This window comes from Sapajus apella, unplaced genomic scaffold, assembly GCF_009761245.1.
Source record: "Sapajus apella isolate SASKATOON/1434 unplaced genomic scaffold, GSC_monkey_1.0 scaffold106, whole genome shotgun sequence".
NCBI lineage: Eukaryota > Metazoa > Chordata > Mammalia > Primates > Cebidae > Sapajus > Sapajus apella.
Genome location: NW_022437046.1, coordinates 548,616 through 567,245, shown reverse-complemented (window position 1 = coordinate 567,245; position 18,630 = coordinate 548,616). Strand labels below are relative to the sequence as shown.

At 41.0% G+C, this 18,630-nt stretch overlaps 1 protein-coding gene across 5 annotated transcripts in view; it reads left to right on the top strand.

The window, feature by feature from the left end:
• The window catches only part of STIM1 (stromal interaction molecule 1), a 239,417-nt gene that overhangs the window by 67,114 nt on the left and 153,673 nt on the right, over window positions 1-18,630 (top strand). The window lies entirely within an intron of this gene.

The following is an 18,630-nucleotide window of genomic DNA, read 5'->3' as shown; positions in this document are numbered from 1 at the left end:
CTGAAGCACAATAATTGCTTGAAGCCAGGAGGCGGGGGTTACAGGGAGCTGAGATCGCACCACTGCACTCTAGCCCAGGTGACAGACTGAGACCCTATCTCAAAAAAAAAAAAAAAAAAAAAAAGGAGAAAGTCATTTTTACTGTACTATAGTGTTACCTTCCTCATAAGGCACATTACCATTATTTGTGGGTCTGTTTCCACACTCTCTATTCTATTGGTCATTTTTGTATCCTGCAGTAGTACCACACTGTGCTAATTTTTATTGTAATTATTCTTGATAATTTGGAAGTGTAAGTCAATCAGCTTGTTGTTCTTCAGGACTGCCTTGGCTGTCCTTGGTCCTTTGTTTTGTTTGTTTCGTTTGTTTTTTGAGACAGAGTTTCACTCTTATTGCCCAGGCTGCAGTATAATGGCATGATCTCAGCTCACTCAACCTCCGCCTCCTGGGGTTCAAGTGATTCTCCTGCCTCAGCCCCCTGAATAGCTGGGATTACAGGCATGCAGAGATGGGTTTTCTCTCTGTTGGTCAGGCTGATTTCAAATGCTCGACCTCGGGTGATCCACCTACCTTGGCCTCCCAAAGTGCTGGGATTACAGGTGTGAGCCTCCTCGCTTAGTGGTCCTTTGTATTTCCATATGAATTTTAGAGTTAGTTTGTCAACTTCTGCTAAGCAAACCCCTGTTGGGATTTTGATTGGTTTGCATTGAATCTATAGATTAATTTGGGAGAACTAACAAACCATATGTAGTCATTCAGTTCATGAAGGTAATGTGTCCTTCCATTTATTTAGTTTTTTTTGTTTTTTTTTTTTTTTTCCTTGCTCTGTTGCAGGTACCAGGCTGGAGTGCAGTGGTGCAGTCTCGGGTCACTGCAACCTCTGCTTCCCAGGTTCAAGCAGTTCTCCTGCTTCAGCCTCCCAAGTAGCTGGGACTATAGGTGCATGCCACCACACGCATCTATAGTTTTTTTTTTTAATTAGATACAGGGTCTCACTATGTTTCTCAGGCTGGTCTTGAACTTCTGGACTTAAGTGATCTTCCTGCCTCAGTCTCCCAAAGTGCTGGTATTATAGGCTTGAGACACTATGCCTGGCCTATTTAGATCTTTAAATTTTTTTTTTCTGTAAGTCTGTAGGTTTTCTTGTAGTGGTCTTATGTATCTTTTATTAATTTTCTTCCCCTCTAAATATTTGATGTACTTTTGATGCAATAGTAAATAGTATTACTATATTTTAAAGGTCTCATTTTTATAAAATAAACAATTTCAATAAAACCTGTAGTACTCAGCATTTCCAGCTTTAATTTCTTTGCTGTAATAGCTTGCTTATGAATAATTCAGGAAAGAATTTCATGTGCAGTGCTTTTTCTTTAATCTTACTCATAATCCTTTTAAAATTCCAGTTGAAGCAGCTAATTTATCAGCAGTTACACTTAAGTATTTTTAAAACAAAACTTTATTTTTCGATTATTTAAAAAAATAAATCTTATTTCAACTAAGGAAATCTTATGCTCTAGAGAATATTTCTTCTCTTGTACGTTTTTCATTTAGTGCCCCTTAAAAGGTAATTCCTTTTTTATTTCAGTATTTCATAGAATGTAGCAAATACTCTTAACTGGCACATTGAAAGAAAACTTGTATCTTACTTTCCAGAAAATCTCTCATGTTCTATAATTTATAATAATATTTGTCTTTCAAATCTTAATATTTAATATATATTTTAATATATATTTTATAACAGTATTTGCTGACAAAGGAATGCAGTTAAAAAATATTGCTTTCTTTGTACTATTTAATCTACTTTATTACTGTAGCAAGAAAGAATAAATGTTTCATTAATAATATGTGCCTTTTGTTTTTCATTATTAAGGACATGTATAAAGAGAATTCTTAGCACCTGATTGAATATTTTCAGACTTTAAACACTACAGAAAAATTATAAAAGTTTATCTTCAGGTATAATTTTTAGATGTGTTTTTTTATCATGATAGCTTTACTTTATCATTATTTAATGTAACAGTCAACAAGTTATGCCTGCTTCTATAAATAAAGTTTTACTGGAGCACAACCACATTCATTTGATTACATATTGTCTGTGATGACTTTTGTACTACAGTGGCAGGGTTAATTAGTTATAATAGAGGCTGTAAAATATTAACTATCTGGCCCTTTACAGAAAATGTTTGCTGACCTCTGATTTAATATATCAAGGCCCAGTAAGGATTCAGTTCATTGTTAATAATAAATTTAAATCCATTCAGTATTCTAAGTATCTTTTGGTAGTTTTGAATTTTTTTTTGCCAACTTATTGTTTGAACCAGTTAAATTATTTTCACCCTGTAATATATCTTACAGAGAGCTTGTATTAGGTATAGAAGGGTCAGCCTTGTCACTTAGTATTTATTTTTGTTTGTAATTTGGATATTATCTTCAACCTATGGGAGTTGTTTTTCATATTCATTTACTTATTTTCAAACATCCTTTAAGATAATTTATGTGGTAAAATTTGATTTAGTTGAGAAAAAAAATAAGCCATAATTTATAAGTACCTTGAAAGCAAATGAGTGACTGCAGACACTGATGTTCTTCCTTGCACACTGTGGAGCTTCCATTTCTATTCTCAGGATAACTCATATGTGGTAAGTGATACAGAAATACATGACCTACAGACCCAGAGAGGGCACCATTGTGAGTCTGTACAGTTAACATTGGTAAAGCATAATTCTTATATTTTAAGATTAGAAACAATTATGAAATAAGAGTTTGAGTTTTTCTTTCTGTACTTCATTGGAAAGTCTTATACATTCCACTTTGGAGACCACTGTCTTAATACATACTGTTTGTGTAAATTCTTTCAGAATTCTGAATGTAGGCATAATCCCTGATTATAAATAAAATGTTGTAGTAGCATAAGAGTTGAGCTTTAAGTCCAGCAAATACTTTATGTGGATATTACTGTCAGCAGCTGCAATTAGAGAATCTGTGGGCCAAGCAAAGCCTTACTCAGATGCTTTACCTGTTTTTGTCCTGTGTGGACAGTCATCTTTCTTCCAATAAAATTTTGTATGTGCAGCTAATTAAATCGATAACTTAACTTTAGGATGCAGGATAGAGGACTGTGTCTTCCTGCCAATGTGTAACCTACCAGAACCACCTCAGTGAGGAAGGCTACCACCTAAAAGGCCTCAATAGGTAGCGATTTACTTGAGGGAGTTGACAGATGCTTAAGTATGGAATCATACTGTCTGGGTTCAGATTCTGGGCTCCTCCTGTTATAAGTTGTGTATTCCTAGGCAAGTTCATTTAACCACTTTGTGCCTCAGCTTCCTCTTATGTTAAATAGGGAGAATGGTATCTAACTTTTAAGGTTGTTATGAAAAACTAGTTAATCCATATTAAGTGCTTAGTATACTATCTAGCACATATGAAGAGCTCAATGAACGTTTATTTTTAGTTAACTTTCTGGCAGTTTAGATTTGGTCAGTTCACTGAGAACATTTATCTTTGAACAGACTCATATTAACCAACTTCATGAGGCTGATGTGGTAAAACTATAATGCCAATTTTTAAGTCTACCTCAGGAAGTAGAACTGTCACATGTACTGTATTCCCTGTGTTGTTAATGACCAGTACATTTTCAACCTTTGGATGACACTGTGGAACACAAACATCCTAATCATGAAGGTTATGTTGAACATAGGGTCTAAATTAGGGACATTCATTAGCTGAATCCAGTGTTTTGTGTATAATGCCAAAGTGGCTAAAGTAAATATTTATTACCCTTTCCTGTTTTTAAGGAATTTCTTTACCTAAAATGCCAGCTATTTACTTGTAAGCTTTTTCAAAGTTTGCCCTAGGCTCTTTTGGTCTTCTCTACTCACCATGGTCTTTGTCTCTGAAGAGTTTGTGATGCAGAGAAGCAGGGTACAGTGATGGTGGTGCAGGTAGCAAATTGAGTTCCTGGGGCAGAAGTGCCAGTTATAGTGTCTAGAGATAGTGGAGGTTGGCAGTGGAAACAGGTGACCTGATCAGACTAGTTTGTTACCTGGTTTTAGGCATTGTTCTTGGCATTGATCCCTGGTTTTTCACTTCTCTTTAAGTCTGAGTTACTCTTTTGATAAGTTCTTTTTCTCCCCAAACTAGGTAGAATCAGTTGGTTTGCTAAATTTGCAATCTAAGTTGTTCTTGCAACTAAGAACCCTGATAATATAGCAGCTACAACCGCCTGATGCGTTTGTCTTGCAGTACAGATAGAAAGGTCATGGAAAAGCAACTGAAATATTTGAACTTTGTTGGCTTCTTCTCCTCTTGAGGGTGTTAGGATCACCCTATTCCCAGGGCCTAGATTTGTGCCTGGCATACAGTAAATGCTTAGTAAACCTTTGTGGAATAAATGAATGACGGGTACTCCCAATACGTATCTGTTACTCTCCTTTTTCTCAGCTTTCATGGTTGACTAATCTCCCTAAGGAAAGACATGTTTTTTTCTTTTCTTTCTTTCTTTTTTTTTTTTTTTTTGAGACGGAGTTTCACTCATGTTACCCAGGCTGGAGTACAATGGCGCAATCTCGGCTCACCGCAACCTCCGCCTCCTGGGTTCAGGCAATTCTCCTGCCTCAGCCTCCTGAGTAGCTGGGATTACAGGCACGCACCACCATGCCCAGCTAATTTTTTGTATTTTTTTAGTAGAGACGGGGTTTCACCATGTTGACCAGGATGGTCTCGATCTCTTGACCTCGTGATCCACCCGCCTCGGCCTCCCAAAGTGCTGGGATTACAGGCTTGAGCCACCGCGCCCGGCCCGTTTTTTTCTTTAGATATGCTAACACAGACGTAATCCTGTATAATAGTGCAATTTTTTTTTTTTTGAGATGGAGTCTTGCTCTGTCACACAGGCTGGAGTGCGGTGGCACTATCTTGGCTCACTGCAACCTCTGCTGCCCAGGTTGACATAAGTCTCCTGCCTCAGCCTCTCGAGTAGCTGGGACTACAGGTGTGCCCCACCACACTCAGTTAATTTTTTGTATTTTTAGTGGAGACGGAGTTTCACCATGTTGGCCAGGCTTGTCTCAAACTCCTGACCTCAGGCAGTCCACCCACCTGGGCCTTACAAAGTGCTAGGATTACAGATTTGAGCCACCGCGCCCGGCCGATCCTTGTTAAATTTTCTAAAGATGTCCTGCTTTGTTTTTCCTATGATGGTGTGCTAAGATTGGGAAAGGCAGGAAATACAGTTCCTTTTTTTCTCCTTTTCCTTTCTTTTTTATGTTAAAGCAGGCGGATTTCTGCTCTAGATCTGCGTGTTAAGGAACTGTGTGGGAACTGGCAGTTAGCACCCCACATTCTGATCCCATGAAGTAATTTGCTTGCATTTAGTGAGCCCCTGTTGTATGTTATGAGATAATTGCATTCTGAGGCTGGAGGTGCCAGGATTTTGAGAGATGGATGGCTTGTTGCCAGTTTATTATTGCCCCTCTTCTGGGTGGAGTGGCTGAAGCTAGTGCAGAGGGTAGTACATCTGGATCCCTGTCTTTCTGTCTCTAGAACACAGTGCTTTAGACTTGGGCTTATATTTAAATCAGAGCTGGGACTTTGAGATGAAGATTTGTGAGTTCATCAAGATATTGGGATCATCTGGCCTAGTCTTATTGAGTTTCACATGTAGAAACAAGTGTAGAGAACAGTGACATGTTTAAGGTGACCGTCATGAGTAGAATGGGTCTCTGAAGATACTTCCCAAGCCAAATTGAAGTACCTAAAAAGGCTAAGCTTCATTTAAGGCTTACTGTAACACAAAGCTAGAAGGGTTGAGAAGGGTGAGGGAAGGGTCAACACTTTACTTCTGGTTGCTTTGCTTTACTCCTGCGTTTTATTGTTCAGAGTGGACCCCGCTCTGCAATCTGATCTGAAATTGAACCCAGTCCTAAACTGCCTGTCTATTACCAGGTTTACAGACAGCAGTCCTGTGCCATTCTGGATACGTGACTGGTCTATTAATAGATATGAAGTTCTGGGAGAGCCTCAGCTCTTCCCCCACCCTTCTTCCAGCAGCCTGCTAGCTGGTAATTTCTTCAGTGCCCAGACAACTGGACAGAGAATGGAAACAGGACAATCTGTCCATCCCCTTTCAGGAGGTAAGGCAGGCTCAGGTGTATTTAAGTAGTTCTGGCCTCATGGGTGTCTGTGCTACATCAGGTCAAGTGGAAATGCTTACCATTTAGGAGGAAATAATTCCATTTTGCCCTGGATGAGATTTAAAAAAAACCCAAACGTGTATTTGACCTTCACTATATGTAAGGCACTATACTAGACACTTTGCATGTGTTTACCACAGTTTTCCCTGAACCTTGTGAGATAGGTATTCTCATTTTGTAGAGCAGAGGACTAAAACTCAGAAAGATTGACTTAGTAACCTAATGTTACTCGGCTGGCAATACTAAAATCCAGGCCTTCTGACTTTGTCCTTCAAAAATGACAGCGTCCCTGTTTATAACTTTCTATAGTAAAATTGGGCTAGGATAATTTGGCCATGCTATCTTTGGGGACACTTGTATTATTGAATTATCTCATGTAGCTCAGGAAAATGGGGGCAAACATGAAGGGAGGGGAATAAGGCCTGTCAGGCTGTGGGCAACAAAGGGAGCTCAGAGGATGGGTGTAGCAGGATAATACCTACTATATAGGTCCGTGTGACCATAGTGAATGCAAGTCAGATAGTGGCTGTCCTGCAGGTTGATAAACCATATTTCTTAGCTTGGCCTACAAGGTATTCACAATTAGGGTTCCTACTTCATCCCACTTTATGTCTTCTTACTTCCTGTCATACAAACTGTTCTTCATTCTGTTGTTTTCCAGATCTGCTACCATCTTTCATGCATGGGCATTTGTTCACTCTACTAAGGTTCTAATAAAAAAAGTAACTGTGGCCACCTTAGGGCTGAGCAGACAGTCTTGAATCTCCATTTACTCCAGAATCGCTTTGGACTGGAGCTCTGTCATTCATTCATGTATTCAATCATTCTAACATATAGGACACTACCTCTGTGCCAGGTACTTTACTAGTCCATGGTAATCAGAATAATGAACAAGATAGATACGGTTCCTGCTTTCCTAGAGCAAGGCAAAAATGAACAAAATAATCATAATGAAGTCTGACGAATGTCATGAAGTACAAATAAGGGATGTGATGAGAGAGTGCATATAGCAGAGGAACTTAATATTGTTTAGGGTGTTAGGAAAGACTAACACCCTGAGGACATTACCTGAGGGGGTGACATTTAAGTTGGACCTGAAAATTGAGAGAAAATAATTAAGTAAAGGTTAAGAAAGGTAATTTTAGGCAGCTGCAAGGATATTCAAAGGCTTAAAGGCCAGGCAATAAAGATAAAGCCATGTCCATATCAGTTCATTTACTCAGCAATCATTTACAACTGGTGGGTTATATCATTCAGTGTGCTAGGTTCTGGGAACATAAAAAACATTAAGACATGGTCCCTACTTAGCCTGGATAAACTCAGTAAGGAGTAGTGATGTCACTCCTTGGTAACCAGGGTGCTAAGGTCACCCTAGATCTTAGACTTACTTTCCTGGGTCCCATATGATAGGATTTAACACCTTTAGAAATACTACCTGCCCTTGAGTGTTTTATCCATCTGTCAACCCAAGAGGACATGGACCTCAGATGAAAACTTGCAGCATTTGTTCTTATCCCTGGCTTCACACTTCCCAGATCCATGATTATTGGGGCTCTGCTATAGACTGAATGTTTGTGTCCTCTAAATTTCATACATTAAAATCCTAACCCCTAATGTGATGGTATTAGGAAGTCGTAGAGTAAATGGACCTGAGAGCAATAAGCATTCCCCTAGCATGAGCCTGTATGGCAGACACACCTGAGTGTGTGTTCCAAGCTAGGGAATCTGGGGGTGGCCAATCCAGAGATTTCGTTCCTTGTCTATAAGTAATATCTGAGCCTCAGCCTATCTGTGGAACATGAGCCATACAGAGTATTGAAGCCCTGAGTTTTGGGTTGAATGAAGGCCACCAGGTGGAGGTCTTTGAAAGGAAGGTGTTAAGTGAGAATGCTTTGTAAATTGCATGCTGTTTGCAAGCTGTTGCATTTTTCCTTGTGCAACAGTGCAACATTGTGGCCCTGGTTAAAGGGAAGGGAAGTTAAGTTATTGAAACACAGTCTGTGTGCCTCAGGCAAAGTGATTTGTATTCTTTACTTCATTTAATACTCCTTATAATGCTCTGAAGTAAGTACTATTATTCTGATTTACAGATGAGGAGACTGAGGTTTAGTGAACTAAGTAAACTAGTAAGTAGTGATTTGGGGTTAGAATTTAGGTCCATCTCTAAAGTCCATGTTTCCCTCTCCCATCCAGTTGTTTCCCAATGTAGCTGCAGACTTCAGATCTTGCATGTCATCTTGTTTCCATGGCTTCTTTGGCCTTGCCTGACTTATTTGCCTTGCCTCATTGTGTCACTAATATGAGGATTCTCAGCATGGCTGAGGCTCAGGAATATTTCCTGTTTGGGAGATAATCTAGAGTCTTTTTTTTTTTTTCATCTACAGTGTATTTTTGTGTTTAACATGAGGCAACATTATAATTGGAGTCATTTTTAAAGAGTAAGTTAGCTCTAAATTTGTTGGGCTGCCTTTCTTAATCCAGTTCCCACAGCATTCTCAGGAAGATGGAAGATGGGGATGGCTCACTAGAAAGAGTTTGAATGAAAAAGGCATTGGGGCTTGGGTTGGCGGGAGGAGCTTCCCTTAGCCTTTCTAAATTGCATGGCTATGGAGGTTGGTTGGATCTTTGTAAGTTAGTACTTAATGTCCCTTTTCCAGGGACCTAAGTTTCTCTTTTCTTTCTTTCCCCTAGAAGCTCTGCCTCATCATCTGGAGATTCTGGAGCTACTGACATTAGTGTGGAAATACTTTTCCTTCCCAGAGTCGTCAGGGTTGTGTCTGGGGTAGGAGAAGAGTCTATGTATTAGGCAGAATCCAGGGGATGGTGGGAGAGGAAGTGGAATATATATTTGTGTCTTCAATAGCTTTTCAGCACTCTTTTCCTCCTCCTTTCTTCTTCTGGAAACTTTGCAGTCTCATTTGAGATGTAGGGTTCTAAATAACATAAGGCTGCCACACTCACCCATTCTGTGTTCCAGCTCTGCTTCCTTTTCCTGAAGGATGACAGGGTTTTTCATATCTTGAGTAGTCTTTGTACATTCTGTTCCCTCTGTCAGGTATATCCTTCCCATCTTTACCCCATGTGTACCTACTTATCCTTGAAGGCCCAGTTTGATCTCGTCTCTCTGGAAGTAGTCATGCTCACTTTTGTGCCTCCATAGCACTTTGTACAGGCCTTTTGTATAGTCTTATTCACTTAGCTGTCTGCTTCACTCTCCACATCTTGAACCTCTGAAGAGCAAGAGGTGGAGTTAGTTTTATCTCTTTTTAGCAAGCACAGGGTATAAGGGAGACTAGAGTCTCAATAATTATAGAATTGAACAATTCATTACTTCAGTACCTTGGGATACTGATGCCCAAACCAAAAGTAGATGATTGTATACGACTATCTTGTGTACGTCCATCAACTAAAAATTGTATCTTCCATAATTCACTGTTTTGTGTTTCTCCCAGGCCCTATAGCCCTTCAAACATGCATTGCGGTAGTTGACTTTGAGGGAGAACAGAGCACAGGTGTTATCTTTGCCTACTTTGCCCTTTACCTCACAGCACTCTTCTAAGCCCCTGGGCTTGACCCAAGGAATGAGTAGGGAGGAAATGCCAGACATGAGCCACTCTTGGCATCCTGACTTCTTGGTTGGCAGGTTTGGCCCTCTGGGGCAGTGCAAGGTGAGAAAATGGAAATAAACCTGTTTCCTGTAACAGCAGCTGAAAGGGATCTCTGTCATCTTTTTGCAGCTGCAGCTGCAGCAATGAGACACTTGCCTCATTGCATTCTGCATCTGTAAGAGAAAACGAATTATTCTTTTAAATTGGCTCTCTTGGCTTGTCCCGAGAGTTCTCACAGGGCTGAGGGCCCGAAACAAGTCATCTTACACTTGTTTTTCTACCATTGTCAGGCCACAGACTGTGAGATTGTGTACCCTTAGCCTTTCATTTTATACATGAGGAAACTGAGGCCCACCATGGGCATAGGACTAACTAGTTGGGTGACTAGTGTCAGGTAAGGCTAGACCCTGGTCTTCCAACTCCCTGCAAGGTGCCCTCTTCATTATACCTTGCTGTCTCTGATATCACTTTCTTTTTTATGCTTGTAATGCCTGTAGATTACAAAGTTGGTGAGGCTGAAGTAACCAGGAAACCTAGTTTCTTTTCCTTCTGTCACATTCGTAGTTTCTGGACATCTGGGCACAGGAGACATTCTGGGAAGACTTAGTGAAGGAGTGAATAAAAAACAAAGTTGGCCCAGGAAAACCTCATGGTCTAAGCCAGAAGAAGACTAATGAAAGCAGATCCCTCCAGTTTCACTGGACATCTTTGGTTTTGATGACGATTCCTGTGGTTCGATTTTCCCAGTGTTAAATGCAACCTTGGCTGGAGCGTGGAAGAAGTATGGATTGTAGCCATGGTATTTTATCTGGTGAAAACCAGGTCTGTAATTAAATGTCTGTGAAAATACCACACCTGGGCTAACTGGGAATGCCTTTGAGTCTTCAGATGCCTCCCTTATTCCCTAGCAGCAACCACAGGACACAGAGATTGTGTGCATCATTGAAAACTACATTATACATAGGTAACATTTATTGAATGCTTACTATGTTTTTTAGAACTTGTTAAGGTATTTACAATTCTTTAATCTTCACAATCATCCATGAGTAGTTACTGTAATTCTTTTAACTTTTCAAATGGACTTTATATAATATACTCATTTTAAGTGCTCAGTTTGAGTTCTGACAAATGCATTATATGCCTGTGTAGCTTCTCACCTACAATCGAGATGTAGAACATTTTCATCAGTAGGTACTTTTGTTATCCTCATTCTACAAAGAGGAAAACTGAAGTACAGAGAAGTTAAATGACTTGTGCAGGGTCCCATGATAATAGAAGCAGCATTTGAATCCACGCTGTGTGACTCCAGAGCCTATATCCTTCTACCTTTTATCTCTTAATTTGTGGTCAAGCCATTGCCCCTTTTGTCCTGGTGGACAAGTGCATCAAGGACTAAGATGACATAGGCTTAAAGTCTAAGCACTAAAGAGGGGTGTTAGGGAGCAAGAGGCCCAGAGATAGGCAGTGGGGAAGAATGAGATAGCTATCTCAGTACCCCTACAGCTCCAGGACCCAAAGAAGGCAGAACAGTGTGCCTTTTGCCCAGCCTTTGCTTCTCCAGGCCTGTGAAAAATAGGGTAGACTAGGGAGTCTTATAATAAGGTTACCAGTATGATGTATTATTTGAAAAAAGGACTGGTTCCTAGGCTCACATAGCTGGGATATAGATATATAGAAAATGAGGAGATATGATAGTCTCATATGTTCTGAGAGTAATCTTAGTATTGACAGCAGCCCATTCTGGACTTGGCACTATAGAGGCAACATAGACAGTCCCAAGATGGAGAGTGGCCTTGAAATCCAGTCCTTTGAGGAGAGGTTGAAGGAGCCAAGACTGGATGCCCTGAAGTGAACATGTAATCATTAGCTTTACAACCTTGAAGAACTGTTCTTTGGCAGAGAAAACCAACTTGTTTTTCTTTGTGGCTTCAGAAGGGGTAATTAGAACCCTATGGGTGGGATGGTGTAGAGTGTTTTGGAAAAATTAAAGTACAATGAATATAACATATCTCATTAACTTGCAGTATAAATAAGATCAGATTTTTTTTTACTATTAAAAATAATCTCTGCATTTGGGTGCAGTGGACCATACCTGTAATCCCACCACTTTGGGATGCTGAGGTAGGCAGATCACTTGAGTCGAGGAGTTTGAGACTAGCCTGAGTGACATGGCAAAACCCCTTCTCTACAAAAAAACAGAAAAATTAGCTAGGTGTGATGGCATGCGTCTGTAGTCCTAATTACTTGGGAGGCTGAGGTGGGAGGACCACCTGAGCCCAGGAGGAGGAGGTTGCAGTTAGCTGAGATGACACCATTGCACTCCATCCTGGGCAACAGACTGAGACTCCATCTCAATCATCATCATCATCATCATCATCATCTCTGGAATGAGTGTGAAATTATCTGAAAATTTAGTATATTTCCTTTGGGGCCTTTCTTCTTCCCTCTTTCTCTTCCTGAAGTATTCAAAAACTCTAAGGGCTTATTCAATCCAAAGGGGTCAGGCTTAGGTCCAAGTAGAGAACTAAAGAATCTTATTGGCCTGCTAGTGGGCCCCATATTTAGCTTCTGTTGGTGCTGCACAGTATGGCTTTTAAAAATGAATCTTTCACAGAATGTGGTTTTCATATTTACTATAGCCACAAGAATCTGATTCTGCATAAATCACAGTGGTTATTGAGGGAGGATGATAGAAGTCCTTCAATGTCACTCTTGGCCCTAGGGTTCACTTTGCTTGAGCTCTCAAGGTGAATGTTCAACTTTATATGTATATAAGCTCATCCACTGGAGGAAGAAACTCCCACAATTTTCCATTTGGCTAAGTCTAGAAGTGTTTCTAGCTTCCACCACGTTCTAGCTCTAGAACTAGCCTTCTCTCATCATCATTTGGTTATAATATTGAGCTTGGGACATCCCTTCAGCATGAGCCCTTACTGTTGGCTACTGGTGTCCCTTTAACTTCACCTAGGATCTCAGTCTGTTAGAGAATTTATTTTATTTTTGAGATGGAGTCTTGCTTTCTTGCCCAGGCTGGAGTGCAGTGGCGCGGTCTCGGCTCACTGCAACCTCCGCCTCCTGGGTTCAAGCGATTCTCTTGCCTCAGCCCCCCAAGTAGCTGGGATTACAGGCACCCGCCACCATGCCCAGCTAATTTTTTGTTTTTTGTATTTGTAGTAGAGACATGGTTTTGCCATGTTGGTCAGGCTGGTCTTGAACCCCTGACCTCAAGTCATCCACCTGCCTCAGCCTCCCAAAGTGCTGGGATTACAGGCATAAACCATCATGCCCTGCCTGTTAGAGAAATTCTAATAACATTGAACTTCAGAAGTAAGGGGGCGTCAAAGTTTCTGTCTCTCCCTAGGAGGCTTTAGACCCTATGCATATTTGTATTCATTTTCCTCAGCTTTGCATTCCAAGGAGTGTTGAGAACAGTCTTTGCCAAGTCACAAAATATCCTGTTGTATTCTTTTCCCAAGGGCAATGTGTGCTCATTTGTTTTATGTAAACATTAAAAGGGGCTTACAGGAAGGACTGACAGTTTTAAAATGACAGTTTAAGGCCGGTCACATGTTTCATGCCTTTAATCCCAGCACTCTGGGATGCTGAGGTGAGCGGATCACCTGAGGTCAGGAGTTTGAGAGTAGCCTGGCCAACATGGAGAAACTCTGTCTCTACTAAAAACATAAAAATGAGCTGGGTGTGGTGGCACATGCCTGTAATCTCAGCTACTCAGAAGGCTGAGGCAGGAGAATCACTTGAATCTGGGAGGCAGAGGTTGCAATGAACTGAGATCGTGCCACTGCACTCCAGCCTGGGTGACAGAGCGAGACTCTGTCTCAAAAGAGCCAAAAAAAGTTTAAGACCATCATCCAGAATGAGCAAGGTTAACATTAGAAGATGTGAGAAGGAGGAACTGGGCCATGCAGTCTGAACCAGTATCTTGAAACCCCTTTCTCCTAGGAGGGACTCTTATTAATTTTCTCTATTCTACCATAGTAGCTTCAGCAAGGTACTGTTCTCCCTTTCTGTTTGGCCCCAAGTTGGGCAAAAGAACTTTCCTGTATTTCCATATAACTGAGCCTTACACAGAATGTTTAGACAAGAATTTTCTAGTAACGGATAGCAATAGAATTGAAACTAGATAATCTAGCTTGTAAAATGCTGCTTGATCTCAGGGACTGTCAGAGGATATATAAGTAGGCAGTGCCATCATGATTATCTGATTATGATGGAAGAGAGAGGAGAGAGTTATGAGTTAGGTTGAGTTGACTTCTAAAGATCCTTCTAGCTCTGAGATTCTGTGATTCTTTTAGGCTTTTCCAAACTGAAAATTCTAGAACTCACTTTGTGCTGTGATTCTTGCAAATCTTACAGGCCCAACAGTGGGGTCAGGAAAGTGGGTGACTATGACATAGTTGAGGTTACCACTGATCTCATTTCTGCATTTCTCTTAACCACTGCATTCCACTTAGGCCAGAGAAATACAGATGTAAAATATAGCTTCTTTTATGTATGTTTTACCGCAATTAAAAAAATGCAGCTTTATTCTTGTCTATAATGTTAGTCTGTCCTTTCTCCTTTGACCCTCCCAACACCTCGTGATATAGGCAAGAAAGTGCTTATTAAAGTCGTTTTAGAGAAGAAGAAATTGAGATTCAGAGAAGTTAAATAATTTACACACTAGATTAACTGGTATCCTCAGTGGTCTTAATAAATGCTTGTTAAAGGCTGGGTGTGGTTGCTCACGCCTGTAATCCCAGCACTTTGGGAGGCCAAGGTGGGCGGATCACCTGAGGTCGGGAGTTCGAGACCAGCCTGACCAACATGGAGAAACCCCATCTCTATTAAAAATACAAAATAAGCTGGGCGTGGTGGCGCATGCCTGTAATCCCAGCTACTCAGGAGGCTGAGGTAGGAGAATCTCTTGAACCCGGGAGGTGGAGGTTGTAGTGAGCTGAGATCATGCCATTGCAGTCCAGCCTGGGCAATAAAAGAGAAACTCCATCTCAAAAATAAATAAATAAATAAATACTTGTTAAATAAATGAATGAATCAGAACATAGAACTAGGAACAAAGAAGATTCTGTTTCCTTGGCCAGTATTTTTCTTTCCCTATTCTTCTGAGCTGCCTGGGGGGCTTTCTCTGAGCACCTTTTGGGTTGACTGTTTTTGGTTGACCTTCTCTTTGGGATTCCCTTGTTCTGTAGCTGAAGCTATGTGCACTTATTAGAGATCATCATCCCAATTGTGTTCCCTAAGGAGTGGGAAGGAAAAAAACACTCCACCCACTGTAATTCTTTTTTTGTTACTTGTTTTCTGGGATCTTCATATCATTGCTGACATGAGTGACTCATAGACTTCACTGTGTGATTTTCTTGGTTAAGAGACCTTTTTCCTTAACTCTAGAAGAAATTAGTTAATAGTTGTATATGGTTAAAGCACAGCTGTTTAGCAGCTTTACCCATAACACAAGAGTTCTGTCTTCTAGGTGAGCCCAGACTTATCAATTTGGTTTGGCCAAAACTCTGTGTGCCTAGCTCTGTGTTAGGTGTTATAGAGGAAGCTGTTGGTTTGAGGGGAGTAGAGGGGGTCAGGGTCCACTTGGGGAGATAAGATACATACATAACTAGGAAAATAGTTTGAGGCAGTTTAAATAAAATGCAAAATGAAATTGTATACATGTAAATATTTGAATGTGGGGAATCGATCATAAGGGGCTGAGAAGGTATAGCAGAAAGAGTGTATGCTTTAGAACTGTAGGCCATTGGTAAATTAACATAATTCTCTGAACTACTTTTTCCTTTTCTGTAAAATGGGGCTAATAATAGCAGACTCAACGGGGTTGTGAGGAATAATGAGGTGATGTGCATAAAGCACCAACACAGCAGCTGATACTTCACGGTAGGCATTGAACTACTGGGAAGCAGCATACCCCCATGCACTGACCGCCTCCCCCATGACCCCTTCAAGGAGCCTTCTTGAAGGACCTAAACCGGAAAGGTTGGTTAGCATTCGGAGAAAAAGAAAAATGGGGATGGCAAGCCATGAAGGAAAAAGTCTCACAGAGAATGTCAGTCTTCGGGGACTGAAGGATACGTGGAAGAAGCAGTGGAGTAAAATTAAAGAGACAGAGAAGTTTGGACTTTATTTAAAAGAGTTGTTTTTATAGGAAGTGTTTTTATGCCATATGCACATGTGTTTATAGAAAGGCCTTTCTTGTACTCTTCAGTGTAGCGTAGTAGCTAAGAGCTTGGACTCTAGAGCCAGACTGCCTGTCTCCATATGCCACCCCTTAGTTTACTCCTCTGTGCCTCAGTTTCATGAGCTGAGAAATGGAGAGGGTTGCTGTGAGGATGAATGAGGTAACAAATATAAAGTGCTTAGAATAGTGCCTGACACAGAATGCTACATAGGTGTAAGGTGCTATGATTTTTATTGTTATTATTTACATGAAACAAAACATTTACAAAAGAGTGCATGCCTCTACTGATGAACTCTGATAATTAAGCAAAAACAAAAATGATCTACTGACTGAGGTATTGATATCTACAGTTTGAACACTTATGCTGTAGGTAATGAAGATCCATGAAAGTGGTAAGCAAGGTGAGGCCTGCCTAAAGTCATATTTAAACAAAACAGATCTGACTGGGAGATGCAGGATAAATTAAAGGGAGGAGAGTTGACAATGGACTCTTGAGATAGGGTGTGTCCATGTTAAATTATCTAGCAGTACAAAACATTTGTTATATTTGAAAGTAATTCCTGTTAGGGTTAAGCAATAGATGTGTAGGACTTGGGCAGCCTTGTCAAAGAACTTGAGTTCTGGTGAAAAGAATGCAGCAGTATTGTAACAAACAGTATTTCCATAGAAGAAACACATGCACGTATGTGTGCGCGCACGCGAGGGAGAGAGAGAGAGAGAGTCAGAGAGAGAGAGAGACAGAGACAGAGAGAGAGTGAGAGAGAGAGAGAGTGTCTCAGTGTTGCTCAGGCTGGAGTGCAATGGTGTGATCATGGCTCACTGTAGCACTGTAGTCTTGACCTCCTGGGCTAAAGTGATCCTCCCACCTCAGCCTCCTGAGTACCTGGGACTACAGGTGTGGACCACCAAACCCAGCGAATTTTTAATTTTTGTAGAGAGAGGGTCTTATGTTGTTGCCTAGACTGGTCTCGAACTCCTGGGGTTAAGCATTCCTCCTGCCTCTGCCTCCTAAAGTTCTGGGATTATAGTCAGGAGCCACCAAGCCCCGTCTATACATATTTTTGAGTATATAAAATGATCAAAAATAGGCTTTAATTACACCTCAATTTAAAAAATGTTCAAATACAAATAGAGTGATCACCAAAGACTGTAAAAGGCAGGAAGGTCTCATTAGAGGAAGCAGTACTTGTATTGGGTTTGAAGGTAGGGTAGAATTTGATCATCAGTGGGCACTGCATGGAGATAAGAATGGATATGATGCGTGATCAAGTTAGTAGCCAAACCAGGACTTCAACCTGGTCTGTCTATTCCAGTGAGCTGTGCAGAGAACCACTCCTTAAATGGCCATGTAATATCTAGACCACATGTAGCAGGCAGTCTCACTATGTGAGTGGCATAAGGAGCCCCCATTTCCTGAGCAGAGAGGTCTGAGGTGTCTGGATGGCACATTTTCAGCTTCTTTGTAGATTTCTAAGTCCCATAAGGGCCAGGCTGATCCGTGGCATTCGGGGTAGTGTGGAGGGTGGGAAAGAACAATAGACACAATTGCCCTCTTCCATTTGGATGTGACTCAGGAGAGTTCCTGTGAACCTGCCCCATCTTTTTGCAGCGCCGCCTATGCTGTGGGCCTAGAGTGGGCCTAGCTGGAACATAGATTTGGTGATGGATCGGTAGGGTGGCAGTCACTACTGGATTTTGTTTTAGGTATGGGCCGTTTGCTTTTTTCTGTGTTTGTATAGCATTAAAGGACTTTTATCTTCATCTTTGGCCAGGTGAAGGTTAAAACCTCCAAAGGTTGCATTTGAACTGGATCATTTATCGTTTTGACTGACTTTAATTCTCACGTCCTAAGGCCATTTGTGGTACCAGCAGAGCTCTTTATGAGGTAATGTGTCCCTAGCTGCTGTGGGGGTTAGTGTGCAAGGCAGGAATTAAGTGTTTGAGAGCAAGATACAGAAACCTCTTGTAGAGTCTCAAGCTTATGCTTAGAGCTGTTTGAGTGCAGAGTAGAGCTAGGTACTTTGCAGAGTTTGCTGGACTTTACCTGGAATAGACACCCCAGAAGGATGATATCATTGCTAAAGCAACCAGGGTTATATCATTTCTTTTACTCCAAGGCAACCCTTCTGCTTGGAGCCTGGGACCTTCTAGTCTGCCCTTAGAGACCTCGCCAGCTGTGTCTTTGCATGCCCAGCATCCTGTCCTCTAGATATTTCATATTCCCTAAGGCTAAGCTCTGAGGGCATCTTCTTTGGGAAGCCTTTCCCTGACTCCTAGGAAAGAATTAGTCAACTTGCTTCCACAGAAGCTGGTATATCCCTTGATTGTAGATATTTCCTAGTAGAAAATGGGGGAGTAGTCACATGGTAAGGTTGCTACATGCTGTCTAAATGTTACATGACCATTAAAGGAGTGCTTTTCTGCATAGTTCACTGGAATAGAGAAACTGGGCTGAAGTCCTTGTTTGGCTGCTAACTTGATCAGACATCATACCCATTCTTACCTCCATGCAATGCCTCTTGATTACCTGTCTTCCTTACCAGACAATAAAGCCTGTAAGCTGGTAAGCTTTTGTTCTGGTAAAGTTATTGTGCTTTAATTAAAAAAAAAAAAAAAAAGATTATTG